The 17,616-nt window shown below is 31.5% G+C and overlaps 1 long non-coding RNA gene across 1 annotated transcript; it reads left to right on the forward strand.

The window, feature by feature from the left end:
• Window positions 1-846: 846 nt before the first annotated feature.
• On the forward strand, window positions 847-3,840 carry LOC134707458 (uncharacterized). Its single transcript, XR_010105713.1, has 2 exons — window positions 847-992; window positions 3,558-3,840. It is a non-coding gene; the product is annotated as an uncharacterized LOC134707458 (long non-coding RNA).
• Window positions 3,841-17,616: the final 13,776 nt, after the last annotated feature.

Raw genomic sequence — 17,616 nt, forward strand, 5'->3', positions numbered from 1 at the left:
CATCTTTTAAAGTCTGCAATATCATTTTTCTTATTCAAATTTCTGTATAAAAAAACCCGGGCCATTTGTTTAAAACACGGACGATTTCACAGTGGCTCTCAAAAAAAAAAACCCGGACAATAACAAACACTGAATTCTTTGGTTAAATCCAAGGACATTGTGCCTCTTTGTTGATCAAAACATGTTTAGTTTTCAATATAAGATGGGCAGTAATGTAAAACACTATAATAATTACGAAATAGCAGTTAGTTGAACTTATCGCATGTTTCATCACTCGAAAAAGCCTAAACTACACTCGAAAAGAATGGACCGAAACCACGATCCTAGCCGGACACTATACCTACCTACCGTGGTCTAGAGAAAAACGAAAATATTATTGAAATTAATAAAAAAAAAAAAACGGATTTTGGGGGAAAAGAGGTAGGGCCGAACAAAAATTGCCCTGTCCCTATGACTTTTGATACCTCTCCTGATTTTCTCCAGTCATGACCAGTAATAATCTTTTAAAATAGTTTTTTAATATGGCAAGCCGTTTTACTATTTATTCTAACTCAAGAAATCTCAAAAACTTAATAAGATATCTTATATACTTTATAAGATGTCTTATATAGTTTATGAGATATCTATAAGGTATCTTGTAAAATATATAACGAAAAATGAAAACACTTTGGTTTTTTTTTGGTTTTTTTTATTGATATATTACAAAATGAAAAAACAGATATCTTGTAAAATATATGAGATATCATGTTATCTATATGAGATATCTTATATAGAACTAAAAAAGACCGCCGAATTGTCATATTTCAAAAACTGAAAATAACTGTACGTACATGTTATAATACTTTTAGGATGGGAGGAGGCAGTCCAAGCCTTTGAGACACTCGCATTTCTTGCCAATCTAGCAACGTTAGTCGTTATGGGACTAAGATTTACTGTTATGAAAGAACAGAAGATATTGCCAATTGGAATCATTTTATTTCAGTTTGCTTCAGGTTGTATATGTAACATTTAGATAGTCGAAAAAATTGCTTACTGATCCTTTCTAGTTAAAAAAAACCCCACTGACATGTATTTTTTTGTTTGCACTAACACTTAACAGACAATCTTAAAAGATTATATATATATTTCGATCTGAAAAAGCTCTGTATTCAACTATATACACAAATTACAATTAACATTGTTGAGCTTTGAGTTTTTATTCGTGATTTGTGTTACTTTAAGCTTTGTATTTTTCTTGTAAATTAGTTTTTAGTTTGCTCTGATTGTTTTTTCGTCCCCGAGGGTATCACCAGCCCAGTAGTCAACACTTCGGTGTTGACATGAATATCAATAATGTGGTCATTTTTATAAATTTCCTGTTTACAAAATTTTGAACTTTTCGAAAAAACTAAGGATTTTCTTATCCCAGGCATAGATTATCTTAGCCGTATTTGGCACAACTTTTTGGAATTTTGGATCCTCAATGCTCTTCAACTTTGAACTTGTTTGGCTTTACAAATATTTTGATTTGAGCGTCACTGATGAGTCTTGTGTAGATGAAACGCGCGTCTTGCGTACTTAATTATAATCCTGGTACCTTTGATAACTATTCAGGCTAAACATTGGCAGATTGGTCATATTTTACTTCATTAACTAACTGTTTTCGTTTAGGTTAAATTGGGATGATCACATAAACAGTATCATAACATTATCTCAATAAGTGAACAGAGGTTAAGCAATCAACGAACTGCCTAGCACATTTGTTTGGTTTTTATAGATTTAGATGGTTGATAACTTTATAAGGTCATTGAATAAGTCAATCCTTTGTGCACATAAATAAAATATTCAGTATTTTTCAACTAGTAATTTAAATGTACTCACTGACCAATTTATAAAAGATGGTCTAAACTGGGTTCTTCATTGGCAAAACTTTTTGGAATTTTGGATCCTCAATGCCCTTCAACTTTGTACTTTTTAGGCTTTATAGATATTTTTTTATGAGCGTTACTGATGAGTCTTATGTAGACGAAACGCGCGTCTGGCGTACTAAATTATAATCCTGGTAACTTTGATAACCTCTGTCTTCCTTACTATTTTTTTTTCAATTTTCTATTTTCTCTTTTGATTATTCTCCTTTTTCAATTGCATTGGCATATTTTCTTTATTCTTTTTTCCCCTTTATTCCCCTTCATTTTATTTTTTTACAACTTATCTACTTTTTTTATAAACCCCAATCCATAACTCCATACAATACAATACAATAGGCTTTATGTAGATTGGTTTCATTTCCAAATACACACCGCAAATGTTGCTTATACTTCACCCAAAATGACCACAGCAAAACAATAACAATGAATCATAACGCATCAAGATTGAATGCAATTTCAGAATCTAATCGACCTGGGTAATATTCAGATGAAAAATAACGTATATCAAAACTTTGTGATTGGTTAAAACGTCACCAACAATGAAAATTCAACCAATGACGTACCGTTTTTTTCCATTTTGGTGAACAATTAATTAGGGTGCTCATAGACCTTAAATTATCTGAGACAACGTGGGGCCAAATGACATACACATATAAAGTAAGAAATATTTATTTGGCAAAAGTACAAAATTGTACGGCCACGGCTTGACAAAGAATGGGACTGCCGAGAAACATAATTGGCAAGTCCCTAGTATATATAATTAAACCTTATAGTCCATTCCTTATTCCTTATTTCACATTATTGTCCAATCCTTATTCCTTATTTCCACATTATTGTCCATTCCTTATTCCTTATTTCCACATTATTCTTATTCCTTATTTCCACCTTATTGTTATTCCTTATAATGTCATTTCCTTATATATCAATATAATATCCTTATTAACATTATTGCTTCCAAAATATATCGGATGCTGGCCCTGGGAAACAGAAGCTCAGCGGATACATAATTCCATTATAAGAAGCATAATATATTTGTAGATGTTGTGTCGCTATTTTCGCCATTAAATAGTCGGAGTCTTTGTCTGAAGCCGTGACGAAGGATTGGGATTACAATGGTCGGAGTCTTTGTCTGAACCCATGACGAAGGATTGGGATTACTATCGGAATAAGCTACCAGTCGTTTCAACCTGAAAAATAGAACAAAAACAGCAGAAAAGCGAAAAACATGATATAACATTTTAACACGTGCATATTAACTACATTTTAGGAGTATGTCTTTAATCTAAGTGGTGGGTAACTTTTGAAACAAACATTAGTTCATTCATACGGAACCCAATTTTTTGCGTCTTCCCTCTGCTGTATCGTACGTGGTAAAGAAAGAATGATGACGTCACAGTTATCAAGGTTAAAATAATTAACATGACTCATAATACATAACAAGTTCCACCACGTGTGCAAAGCGGGACAACTCCCAAAACGTAAGCCCACTTTCCTCCGATAACCGGATTTATTTTTCATAGGAATAAATCTTATTATGAAAAGGCGTAATTATCTTCAAATCAAGAGATACTACGGTTACCAATTTTAAAGTTTTTTTTGTTTTTTCTTTATTTGAATAAATAAATAACTTATATAAATCTTTTATTTCAGTTGGTCTTATCCTTCTAGGTGTGATCATATATGGTGTCAAAAGCCCTTTAACTAGCTATGGATTCGCGTTTGTTTTTGAGATTATATCTGCGAACATGATTCTTGTTGCTGGTATCTTCAGTGTCTTGGATTGGAGAGGCACTTCTTTACCTGCAGTTAAACAATAGTACAATCGAAATACGAATTGCAAGTTGCATTTATTGATATTGCTACTGAACTTTCGTGTATATTGTTTTTTTCCGAGTACTATATATTGTTAAAATAAAAATACTATTAATGTTAATCCTACTATTACAAACTAGTGTAATTGTAAGAGATAGAGATACTCACCAACTAACCCTGAATGTTTTACAAGAGTGCATTTCTTTCCAAAAAAGTTTTGTAAACGTTGTGTGCTGTTTTCTATAGTTTGATAAGTGTTACAAAACTAGAAACAAATTCATCGATTAATCATTGTTTACTGGCCCTGTTTGAACCGTCAAAAACGTAAACAAACTTATTAAGCCAGTAAATAGCTTCTACAGAAATTATTTAGACACACAGGACTTCTGTGCATGTCTAATTTTATTGTCAGTTCTTCGTCATCATCAGATGAATGTAAAATAGCAGCACTGAAAGAAAGGAGAAAATATACCTAATATACACCTAATATTCCTAAATTTGAGTAATTGTTGTCATTGTTTTGAGTTATGATCTGGATTTTTGTCAGATCTTCGGAATCTTCTGGTTTTATCTATTTTAATACAATAACTTTTTTGGCAAATTGACCCCTATTTTTCTTTTTATATATCTTTTAAATGTATAATGATAAGCAATCAGTAAAATTCTCATAAAAATTGTAATTATTCTTTAATAGGTTTTGAGAACTTTAACTTTAACAAGAGAGAACATTTTCCCGCCGAAACTTCAATGGCTGATATCTCGACAACAAAACACATTAGTTTAGTTTAAACATATTTATTTATAGTGGATTGGGAAACAAGTTTTGCAACTTATATAAATCCCTTTCCACTTTGCGGGTGCGAGTGCTGCCTTGTAGCGGCATTAGCCTACTCCTTTTCGAAATCTACAAGGGTGTCTTTAACGTGCAAGAGATATGGCTCTCTCTTAACACGGGTCAGCCATTTATCGTCCCCTTCCGACGGACTATCATCGTTTCCTCAAGACCATACTCGCGAATGGTGTCAAGGGAGAGCCGAAAATTGAGTTCCTGAAATTTTCATCCCGAACGGGAATCGAACCAGGAACCTTTGTGTTAGTAGTCCGATGCAACACATTGACCTATATATATATATTTCTTTTGATTCTTTTATACTTCTTATTATTTTGAAACTTAATAGCGAACTCCCTTCAAAAACATAGTGAATGATAGGATTTTATATTCTTTGGTGTGTGGCTACGGCCTGCAAGAAAAAAACATCCTTTTGTTATTTTATCATTAAAGAGAACCCCAATATTTTCATTTTTTTTAAAGACATTACGTTTTAACTTAAGAGCCATGAAAGCTCATAAAAAAGCTTAAAAAACTAACAACTTGAACATCAGTCTGTTAAATTATTATTATTATGTTTATAAGTATTTATGAAAAACATGTCTGACGTATTGTTTTCAATTTTTTCTTGAAGAATTTTGTTCACCATTTATATATATCTACAACAAAGACATATCTGTTTGTCTATGTACAGTCACAGCTGCAAACTATACCTTGTCCATAGGATTTTTTATGATAAAGAAATACCAGACCTTATAGTATTTACAAAGTGCCTTGAAAATCAACATAAAAATGTTTAGAGTAGATCTGAATCTTTACTCCCTCCTAAACTGGGGCTTGAATCTGTACTTTCGACTTCTCACTACGCCATATTATACATACCAGAAAGTAAATTTGTTTTAGTATAAATAAAATTGAGAATGGAAATGGGGAATGTGTCAAAGAGACAACAACCCGACCATAGAAAAAAAAACAACAGCAGAAGGTCACCAACAGGTCTTCAATGTAGCGAGAAATTTATTAAATATATATGTACGAATAAAGCAGTTGCTGAGACAGCTGTCGGTTGAAATAACTTTCAAAAAGTGAGCACATCATACGTGATTTTTTCTCGATTTAAGCTGAAATAAATAAAAAGAATATAAAATAGTGTCCCGATTTTAACAATTTTAGTTAGCAGTTCATTCATTTTCGTTGTAGCGATAGTATTTGCATTGTACACCTGTTAATTTTGAGATAATACTTTATTGGGGTTTGGCAGCGATTTAGAACAATCTACACGTTCTTGTGTAACAATATTTCAGAACCACTTGCGTATGGCGTTCATTTCTCTGCTGCATACGTTCATTGTGAACTTGTTGACATTATAGAGGCTGTTAAAACAGCACAGGCTACCGTCGTCATCCCAAACAAGAATTTGTCGTCCCACGTTTTTAGGTATCCCTCTTAGGATTTGATGATCATGATCATAAACTAATTAGCTTTTTAACACGTTATTGTACATTGCTTGACGTCCAATGTCAAAAGTCGTCCATGTTAAGGACCAGAACAAATTATTAATTAATACAATATGAAAGAGGTAGGTCCTGTCATAGGAATCGACGGATATGAAAGGTGGGAAATATTGGATTGCTACTGGAAAAAGAAAGTATATTGGAGAGGGAAAAACATTTATCTTTTCAACTGGCCTTTTCCGGACCAGTACAGCAAGGGTGACACTCTCTATATACAAAGCATCGGAAATATCCAACCGACTAGGCTGCAAATGTATATATCACACACAGCTGAACGATCATCCAACTGTAGGAAGGGTTTAATGAAAAGACCGACAGTATACCATATCTTTACCCCAGTTAGCCTTGGTTTGAAGAGAAAAGTTCTAAATGAAAAGTCCAGACGAATTTTCTCTCTGAAAGTCAAAACTCAAAAACAAAATCATTAATTTATACATGTATTAATGAAGATTTTTTTTTTACCCGAGCAAATTGTTTTCCATTTATCTACAGTGAACTTGAATTTAGAGATAGAAACTTTATTATGATAACGTTTGGTACATTAATGAATACTTTATATCCTTTCGAACTAGAGTTAAAGGATACAACAGATACAGTTAAGTCTGCTTCATATCTTGACTTACATCTATAAAATGTCAATGAGGGTCTGTTGAAAACAAAACTTTACGACAAAAGAGATGATTTCAGCTTCCCAATTAAGAAATTTCCATTTCTATGTAGCTACATTCAAGCAACGCCTTCATACGGAGTACATATCTGCCGATTGATACGATATTCCCGGACTTGTATAACCGGAACGAAAGACTGTCAGCTTCACATGATGAAAATCTTACAAATTTTAATCAAAATGAAAGTTTTACATTACGGCATTTCTTACAATCGTTGAAATATTTCTTTTCTTTTATAAAGGAACTAAAATAACAACTCACGTTTCGTGCAGAAATTTAAAAGAATGTTATGTAAAATATAGTCAATATCCTCCAAGAATTTAACAATGTTCCTAACTATAATACACCACGTGTAGGTTTCCATATACGAAGAGGTAAACTGGTTAATAGTCGAGATTTCAGTGTTGCTTCACCGGGATATCTGATAAGAGCTGTCTATTATTTCAAGGACAGATATCAAAATCTTAAATTTATAGTTGCATCTAATGAAACGCGTTAGGCCACAAAAAATATGTCTTCTTAGATATCTGTAGAATTTATACAAAACAGAGCTGAGGTTGACATGGCAACATTGGCATCTTGCAACCATACAATTATAACAGTTGGAAGCTTTGGTTGGTGCTCTGGACGGTTGTTGGCTGGTAGAGAATTGACATACTTCAAATGGCGAGCTAAATCAGGATCAGGATTTGGGAAGATAATAAACTACACAGACTATTTATATCCAGGATGGATTGGGTTGTAACATGTGTTCATTCATATCAAATACAAAGTTATTCCATGTTTCACAAAATTTATGACATTTCATTGGTTAAGATCAATCCATGTGGCGCCGTGTTATACTCATCTTTTTGATTATTCAGAAACTACTTTGAGCAAAAATGAAACAACATGATTGCGACAAATAAGCAAAATTATGGTTTGTATAATCATAGCTTTTTGTCATTAAGATTCGACCGTCATTATATTAAACAACTTCAAAAATAATATTGAATACATATCTTGTTCATTCGTCAAACCTTTTCCGTATATCAAACACTTATTCAATAATTGTCTAACTTAACTTGAAGTTTCCATGGATTTTTTTATTGAAACTCTTCTAAAGAATAAACTTTTGTCTTTCCTTTATAGGATGTGTATTCCTTCACGCCCAATTCCTTACATCGGTACAGGGGGAAACCAAAGTAAAGCATTCTTTTTATAATATTATTTGAGAAAACACCATGAAAGCAAGTCTTAATAAATATAAGAAAATAACATTACATGAACTTTTAATTTGTAATTATGCTAATCAAAAGTCGATAATTTAACAAATTATGGCATGCAATAAGAAAAATTTTGTAAATAATACCGTGCTGCTTAAATGAAATTGTTTTCCTGGTGAACAGGATTTCAAATTAAAACCAATTGTTTTAAATTGTAAAATGTGTTCTTATATTGTCAGCAAAATAAGAAAAAACTTCAGTTTTCGAAAACACAAACGTAGACTTTTTCTTTGTTCCAGATTTTAAAGATTGTAAAAAATAAACTATACTAAATTTTGTAAGCTTAAAACAGAAATAGCAAAATGGTGTCAAAGTTAGTTTAAAGCAACTATATGCACAGGATTAGTTATACATAGATTTGACTTATAAGAAAACCGACATAGTAAGAAATCACTAATAAATACACCATCATTACAAACACAATTTCATTAAAAAAGTGAGTGTTCGTTAGAAAATACATAACAAAACACCATTACAAACTCAATCCAAATTTTATTTTCTATTATTTTTTTTAATTTTTTACATGAAATAAGATAAACGTCACAACCAATACATCACTTTTTTCTGGCGTTGATATATTCGTTCGACGCACAGTTTATAATTCTAGTGTTGTGTCTTGGTATAATGTCGTTAATTCATGGAAGGTATCCGTTGTTTTTCATTCTGTGGTTTACATGTTTTAATGTAAAATAAGGTTAATTATTTATGGGTGTCTCCGTCTTGAGTGTTCTTGCGTTCACTTGTTGAATTCCTGTCAAGTATTGTTGTCATTTTAGCGGTATTGTAACATAGCCATATAAGCGAGGAGTTGGCTAGTCATCAAACCTATTCAACTCACCATTTTACCCCTTAAAATGCCACGTACCAAGCCAAGAATATGGCAGTTGTTATCAAATAGTGTTTTTTTGTTTGGCAAATTGGTGTTTGATTTTGTTGATTTCCTCTTAAAGTTGATATGTTTCCTCAGGTTTTGGTTTATGACCCGGTTGTTTTCCATTTATCGATTCATTACTACCATTGAATAGCAAAATACATAATTTGCCTTTATTTATCATTGTGTTGAGTCACACAGATTTTGAATATTATAAAGGCATTACATTATTTATGTTTGTGCCTGTCCCAAGTCAAGAGCCTGTAATTCAGTGGTTGTCGTTTGGGTATGTGTTACATATTTGTTTTTTCGTTAATTTTTTTTTATATAGATAAGGCCGTTAGTTTTCTCCTTTGAATTATTAAGATTGTCATATCGGAGTCTTTTATAGCTGACTATGCGATATGGGCTTTATTCATTGTTAAAGGCCATACGGTGACCTATAGTTGTAAATGTCATAATTTAGAATAATGCTACTTTGTACAACGAATAAACTTTAAAAAACACAAAACACGAGCACATCCTGAACTAATGAAGTGATAAAACAACCGCTTTTGTGTTTTTATATGTCGTAAAGCACATCAAGAAACTACTACAAGTTTATTGATAATACACGCAGTCACAAATTGTGTGCAACAAAACTGTAAGGATTCTTCTTCGTCAAAATTATCTCCCCATTACGACAGTTCATTTTCACAATCGTAAAAAATGGAAGCAATTGTAGGGATGACGCGCTGCCAATTTTGCTCTTGAAAACCGATAATTTTATCCACATAGCACCATTATTTACTATCCTTAAATGTCAGTAGTATTTTTAAAGACAAATGTATCTACTAGCAAGTGAGCATCAATTTATGATTTTTAGACTGCATTTCTTCAACTTAAAACTATTGTCGGATCGGTTGTCAGGTAGAATTTTCGAAAAGTCTTAAGCATTTAAAAAAAATCTAATTAAATATTTCGTGGAAGGGCAGACTAAAAATATTCAGTGGTTGAAGATTATAAACCCTAGTTATCAAACACAAACAATTACATTTTTGCTAGGACATGCATTTTCATCATCCAACTTAAATGATTGATTGTTGGTTGCTTAACATCCAGTGGCAAAATATTTCACGCATATGCATATGGTATATTGGATAGGGACAGAAATTTTGCCTCGCAACAGTCCACATACGGACCCCTCCAAGAGTTATTGCAAGAGTTCTTAACGTGCAAAGAGCGTGGCACTCTCCTTACACGAGGCATCAGATTTAACGTCCCCAATCTGACCGGACGTGACTGCGAACTTAAAACATCCCGCACAGCCAAACGGACACCCCACTTCGGCAAGCGTTTTACTGCCGGTCGGAAGAAGACCAAGTGACCATATTTCTATTCCCCAGTCACCCATCCAACTTAAAAGACGGTCGTCAAGTACTTATAGCAAACAAAGAATAGTTATTCGCTACTCTTTTTTTGTGATTCATAAGATAGGCATTTCACTTGACCCATATATATTTCATCCTTTTCATAGTGTAATTTTTTTTATGTTATACAGTCAACCTGTAGCTTTAATATATAGAAATGATAGAATCTGAAGCGAGATGATATTTCAAATACTTTTGCTTTGTACGTTTTAAGACAAAATATACACCCCAAACACGCCCTAACTCGATTTTTTCTTTTCGATACAATTGTTAACCCTTTTTGGGATTTTTTTCTTGAGTCACATAATGGAAGGGCAGACACGAAATTACTGAACTAATAGATTGATATGTTCTCCGTCTGTGGTAAAAAAAAATTAAATCGGAGGTTATGCATTTTCTGCATCCAACTTGATAGATACCCACGTCGACTTGATTTCATGTTGTTCTGCATTTCAATGCAACAGAAAAATTGAAAACTTATGTAAATAGTGTTTTTAAAATAAACACTTTGTAGTTGAGAAGAAAATTGTCGTTTTATTTGTTTCTATTAACTTCAAAAATTTGATCTATAGTTAACATAAGAGTATTAAAGCGTTTATCGCCTTCTTTAACAAAGAGTTTCGATTCTTTTGTTCTCTTTCAACTAGGTTTCCTCCTGAAAAGCATAACTTCGGATGACCTCATTCAGGTCATACTCGTCAAAAGGTATGCTCTAATTTTCTATTGCAATTATAAAATACAGTACTAATTAGAAGTGAATGGTGTATAATTCAAACTTAAATGAATTAAAGTTATCTCTCTTGCTACAGAAGATCAATACTATAGTTGGACTAACGATTAGATTTTAAGTTTTTGTGTTTTAACGCCATTTTTAAGCACCGCATTTTAGCTTTAGCGGGAAGGCCTTTTTTATTGGTATAGGAAGCCGGAGTGCCCGGAGAATACCACAGAATTTCGATAGGAACACTGAATATTCTAGTCAATTAAGGTTAAGGTCAAGTGCACCTGCACGAGCGGGGTTCGAACTCACAACCTCAGTTTTGACTGGATAGTGATTACAGAAGAAACTAATGAAACCACTCGTCTACCGAGGCCCCTATATAGGACTTAAGAATAACATGACAAACATTAGCGTACACGTGACAAACACTTTCATGAACGGTTGAATCTAAACTGATGGAAAGTCCAATCAAATATTAAATTGAACAGCACTTAAACCTTAACATTTCTTTCTAAACATTGTGAAACATATATCTGCTTACCCTTCCAGAGCACCTGAGATCACCCCTAGTTTTTGGTGGGGTTCGTGTTGTTTATTCTTTAGTTTTCTATGTTGTGTCATGTGTACTATTGTTTTTCTGTTTGTCTTTTTCATTTTTAGCCATGGCGTTGCCAGTTTGTTTTAGATTTATGAGTTTGACTGTCCCTTTGGTATCTTTCGTCCCTCTTATATAACTTTAGGATGTGCACCTCTGAGGAGCCAAAATTTTCTAGAATTCAACTTTTTTTCTTAACCTGATTTTTGGGTTTATAACACTGTAACAAAATAATTGGTGAAGAAAAAATCATATGGTGGTGCACTTCTTTTTTTGCTACGACCCTTTGAAAATTTCCAATTTGATAAATTTTGCATTTTTCAACGATTTTTACCTATTTTTGGGCTATAATCGTAAAAAAAATCACAGTTCCACAATTAAACTTTTGTTTATACTTTCTATAAAGATGAAGTGGAACAATCTGAATAAATTTCACTTAAAAAACTATAGGTAGATGTTAATATAAGAAAGTTTTATCATATTTTGACGCTTTTTGTGTAAAATTTACCATGCTGTCAATTTTTGTGACTTTTCTCAGTTTTAAGAATAAAAAGCATATTATTTCAACTTTTCTGTTATAAATGAGTGAAAAAATACATATCTAATAAATTTGAAAAGACCAAATTAATATGGGATGTACATGATTCTTGTAAAATCAGTTTTTGTATTCCTAACCCATTTTCTCAAAATTTTGGCTAAAAATACTGCCTTGATTGGTCGTAAAATTTGAAAACTGGATTCATTGTAATTACACAATTTTTTCAGAGAGTTATGTTTGATTATAATATTTTTAAAATTCATTGATACTTTCCACTTGTATCTCATGTTTTGGAAATAATTCAAGAACTAGATTTCAACGAGACTGAACGAGTCTGAAAAGTCAGAAGAATACATCCTTAAGCAATATATACCTAACGTTCTACCTTCTTTCTTTACCAATACATGGCGATATTGCAAAGCTTTGTATCGTTCTTGTCCTTCATTGCTTGCGTATAAGGATCATTTTTCAATCTTCCTCAAGGATATGAAAAGGGATTGTACTCAAGTACCATTATCGTAACTTCATGAAAGTCATTTCATTATAATATCATATTATTTTACATTCTCTCAAACAATATAAGCTACTCAGTCAAACAAACGAAAGAACAAAAAAGAAACGGAAAGTAAAGGATAATCGTCAATATCTGCTTCCTTATTGGACACGAAAAACAAGTTATTCCAAATATATGTGAATATCGAGGAAGGAATTGGACAAAATTGAAAAACTGGAATAAAAGTCATGTTTCTTTGTTTTCCCTGCTTTTTTAAAAGTTATATGTCTTAAAGATTTAATAGTAGATCAATGAAACTAAGCTTCTTAATTTTGTGTTCATTTTTCGTTTTGCTGAGGAGCTGATAGAGAGAGAATCTATACTTAAGAAAAACTATTTGAAACTTAATGAAGATTAAAATATTTTGTTCTACGTAAACACTGCCGACTGGGACGAGAACAAACTGCATCAGCTATCGCCACAGCTATGTCACTTTAGTGTATGTAAATCTCATTGGTCAACATTTCTAACAGAGATATATTTTCAATTTAAAAAATATATAAAAAAAGAAAAGGAACACTATTTTATTCCTGTTCTTCCGTTTTGTCTACTTCCTTCTTTTTTTGTACGTGATTTTTGTTGTTGTGCATATACTTATTTTGTTTGCTTAGGGAATACCATATCCTTCTTTTCGTTTCCATTGAAATGGTGTCAAAAGTGTTACATTTCAAATTGTAACAAAACTATTTGACTGTTTTTTTTCCACCTTGTTTTTTTTTTTGGATGATTCAGACAAAAGTTTCAATTCAGTTTTACTTTGAAGACGTAACCTTCTTTACTATATAGTTATGACAATATAGTTTTGAATCCGTATTGAATTATTGAAAAATGGACCGACCTGCTTACAATCCATGATTCTGAACGGAGGAGTGCCCACATTGCATCCAATATATTCATTAATTTAATTTGAAATTGATAAAATTTCTTCTTTACTTTGATATTAACAAAACATTATTTCTTTTTGAAAATTAGAACATATTTAGATGATTATTTTACATGATAAATCATACTGAAGGATATCTTTAATCAGAAATATTTCTAGATACTTACATTAATTTTTTCCTTTTGTATCATTGGTGTTGCTTGGTATTCTTTTCATGCGTTTATAAATAAAGTATCGATATATGAAATAAATAGTTGAACGCCCACTCAGTCAGTCTGTACGACGAGATGCATTCATTTTGTAAGTCCTCGTAGATTAAAGTCAAGACTTATACGTGCATCGTTGATGTCGAAATTTATTCATAACTATTATAAAATTGACAAAAGCTAGCTAGGCTAATCCTTCTGATATTTTCAATGCTATCCTGAAACAACAAACGAAAAACAGGAAAACAAGAAGAAAATAGATACCAGATCATTTAATTTCAACATTCGGATATATTGACTATGTTATTGCATCGGTTGTCTATTTTTTTTAAATTGGATTCTAATAATATATACTGAAAATACCATTAAGCAAGCTGTTTTAAGTAGTAACTATTGAAACAATAATTTTGCCTTTAAATATCAAACCAGTTATCGGAACAGATTTGCAGACTAAGTAATCCTTCATTTTGTCATGATTAACCTCAGTGCAAGGTATGTGCAACTTCAAATAACACATTTTTTTCTACAAAAAGGACAACTCTTCGATTATTATTGTCATGAACGGAAAAACTCGGTCATGAAACTATTACAAAAACCATGTACAATTTAGTAATTATTTTTCGCGCTTCATAGATTAAATAGTATAAATCACTGGTATTAAAGAGATAATAGTAACTGCAATTACGATTATCCCAATATGGCGATGGCAGATATATGTAAAATCTTTACACTCATTTTTCTTAAATGTAGCATGCTTTTGTCAATAGTTACTCAGCTGCAAGGTTTATCTATACCATTACATCATATTTGAATCGTAAAGGTGCACTGGAATTGTCCAAGCGCTTTGAAAATTGCCGTCGAAAAATTCGGTATGATAATCGTAACTCGGAAAAAAAGATAATCGTAATTATGGTATTTAAAAATGAAAAGATAATCGTAACTGGAAAGTCTTTTATTGATATTGACACTAAAAACATATATCTGATAGCATATAATGAAATTATGGCGACGAATTATTTACGAAACGTTCCAACATCTTATGACATTGCTTTTTATGCATATATTATTAACAGTTCTTAGGAATTAAAAACAAATATCGTGTGTTATTCTATTTAATTCAGGAGTTTGAAAGTGTTAAATTTGTTTAGTCCATACATACTATACAATGCTTTTGTTCAATATTTTTTTTGATAAATAATGCCGTTAGTTTTCTCGTCTAAAGTGTTTCACATTGTCATTTCGGAGCCTTTTATAGCTGACTATGCGACATGGGCTTTGTTCATTATTGAAGGCCGTACGGTGACGTATTTTTGGTAATATCTGAGTCATGTTGGTCTCTTGTGGAAGTTGTCTCGTTGTCAATCATACCATATCTTCTTTTTCATATTAGTTACTTTATGACTGTCACTGAAATTTCGATATCTCAAAAAAAAACTATAAACAACACAAATTTAATTTTGAATAATAACAATATGACCTCCTTAAAACATTTAACGCTATATAAGAATAGAGAAAGGTTGGGTTTCTTTGTGTATTATGAAATTAAGTAACGGTGAGTTCATTGACAAACATGGATTTGTGTTCCCTAATAGTTTGGCCAAAAGCCCGAAAATCAAGAAATAAAATTGATGTGGCGTCTTACAAAAAATACTTATCCAAAGAATGACTGCAAAGTGGGGAATAAAATAAGGCATATTCCGCAATATTAGAAACAAACTAATTCAAAAATTCATAAATACTCGGTATATGAAAAGTATGCTGCATACATATGCATGGAAGATATTGTAGAGAAAAATATTGAAGGTACTAAACAAGGAACATTTTTGTATTTGCATACTTGCCATATAATAAGCGCTTTTCTATTAAATGAAAACAAAAATTAGCCTTACCTAATTGTCATGCATTTTTCTGAAGCACAAAATATTTGTTGTAAAATCTATAAAAAAATCTTTGTAATTAAACAAGTTCCGACTGTGATGATGTACATGTTATACCTTCTGATGTAATTTATCAATATACATATTTGTTTGTGTTTTTTATTCAGTCGTCAAATGCTTCGTAAGACTATAGGTAAGGCTAATAAAAACAAAAAACAAAAATATCAATAAACAAAAGTAACAATAAACAAATGTAACAATAAAAAAGAAACAATTGACAAAAGTAACAATAAACAAAAGTAACAATAAAATGTAACTATTCTAGATCCTTTACCATCAACACTGTTTAAAGAAACGTCCTAAAATACATGGGTATTTGATCAAAACATTTGAATTTAATTTTTAAAATCATATATTACATGTATATCAGTATAAAATAGAAAAAAGTGAATCCAAGGGAAAAAAGATGGACGGCTATATTTATTGAATAATAAGGAAAAGAGAAATATGAACACTCATATCTACCGATAAAAGTATCAACTGTTAAATCCGATAATGCAGTTCTAAAGTTATTGACGGAAACTTTTGTTCATTTCGCGCAGAATTTTAGTATAAACGTGATATTGGAGGCAAAACATATATATGACATATGAAAATGTGGTATACGTGACTTTGATTTTGAGCAATGGATTGAAAGGATTGCACTTTTGGGATATCGGATATAGCTAATCTATCCCCCCCCTCTATAAATATAGAGTATTTGCATTTTTATCAGTTTCAAGTTTACTATCCACTGCGGTCACTGATATATTAAGTAAGTCTCTATATAATATATATCAGTGACCACCGTCGATAATTAATTTGGAACTAGTAAATAGTAAATACACTTTTTTTATAGTATGTCCATCATTTACAGTCTACACGGTAGGTATAGTGTTTGGCTAGGATTGTTTTTTCGAGTGATTTGATCGGGCTTTTCGAAAGTGACCACTTTTCTCGAGTGAACATGATCAAAAATGTAAACAAACAGACTTCTTTTCTGATGAGACGTTATATAGAAGCTTGACTTTAGTATACAAGATTATAAAGTTATGTTAGAATTTGAGACAAATATATATTATCATTCTGAAATTGTTTTTCGTTAAAAAAAAAAGTTGAATTTAGCCTTACAATGATTTTATTCCAAAATACAGAATAAAGCCATTTTCATACACATACCAATGCAAATGTCGACGAAAATGAATGCTTGGAATCTATATATAAAAAAAGATAAACAGTCCGGGCTTTTTCGAGTGCGTCCTTGTTTTATCGAGTGATTATACACATTTTTTGTAGCTAAAAGTGTTATGGGTTGGTTTATTAACGTTTATAAACTATAAAATAAAGATTCAAATGAAGTACTTTTAAGGCAAATGGTGTATTTACACTTGTATTTTATAAACAATTATCGTTCATTTGTATATATTTTTTTCACATCTTATAAATTGCATGTACATAATATATTCGTGATGTCAACAACCTAATGTAACTTAATGTGGTATGGGCGTCTTTCTTTGATTGTAAAAAGCAGGGAATCTAAGGCAAGAATTTCAATAAAGCTAGCAAAATTTGATGCAGGAATGTAGATATTTAATGTTATTTGCATTTTAAAGAAGAAAAAAAAATAAAAGATTATAAATTATGAATATTAAATATTTGTACAAGGTCTGATTATTTTTGCTTGATTTTTAATGTTTTTAAATTGTAATTTTAAGGGGAGGTAACTCTCAAAAGTGCATTTTCTGAAGACATTAAAATGGAATGTTGCCATTTTGTATTTTGTATTTTAGCCGGAAATAATGAATGGTGACCCTATCTTTTCTTTCGATATACTCAAAGCTTTTTTAGTAAAGCTATCTTGACGTATTTTATGTTACAATTCTATCATTTAGTTTTGATTCTAATCACATAATGATGTTTTTTCCTGTA

This window comes from Mytilus trossulus, chromosome 2, assembly GCF_036588685.1.
Source record: "Mytilus trossulus isolate FHL-02 chromosome 2, PNRI_Mtr1.1.1.hap1, whole genome shotgun sequence".
In the NCBI taxonomy this organism is placed as follows: Eukaryota; Metazoa; Mollusca; class Bivalvia; order Mytilida; family Mytilidae; genus Mytilus; species Mytilus trossulus.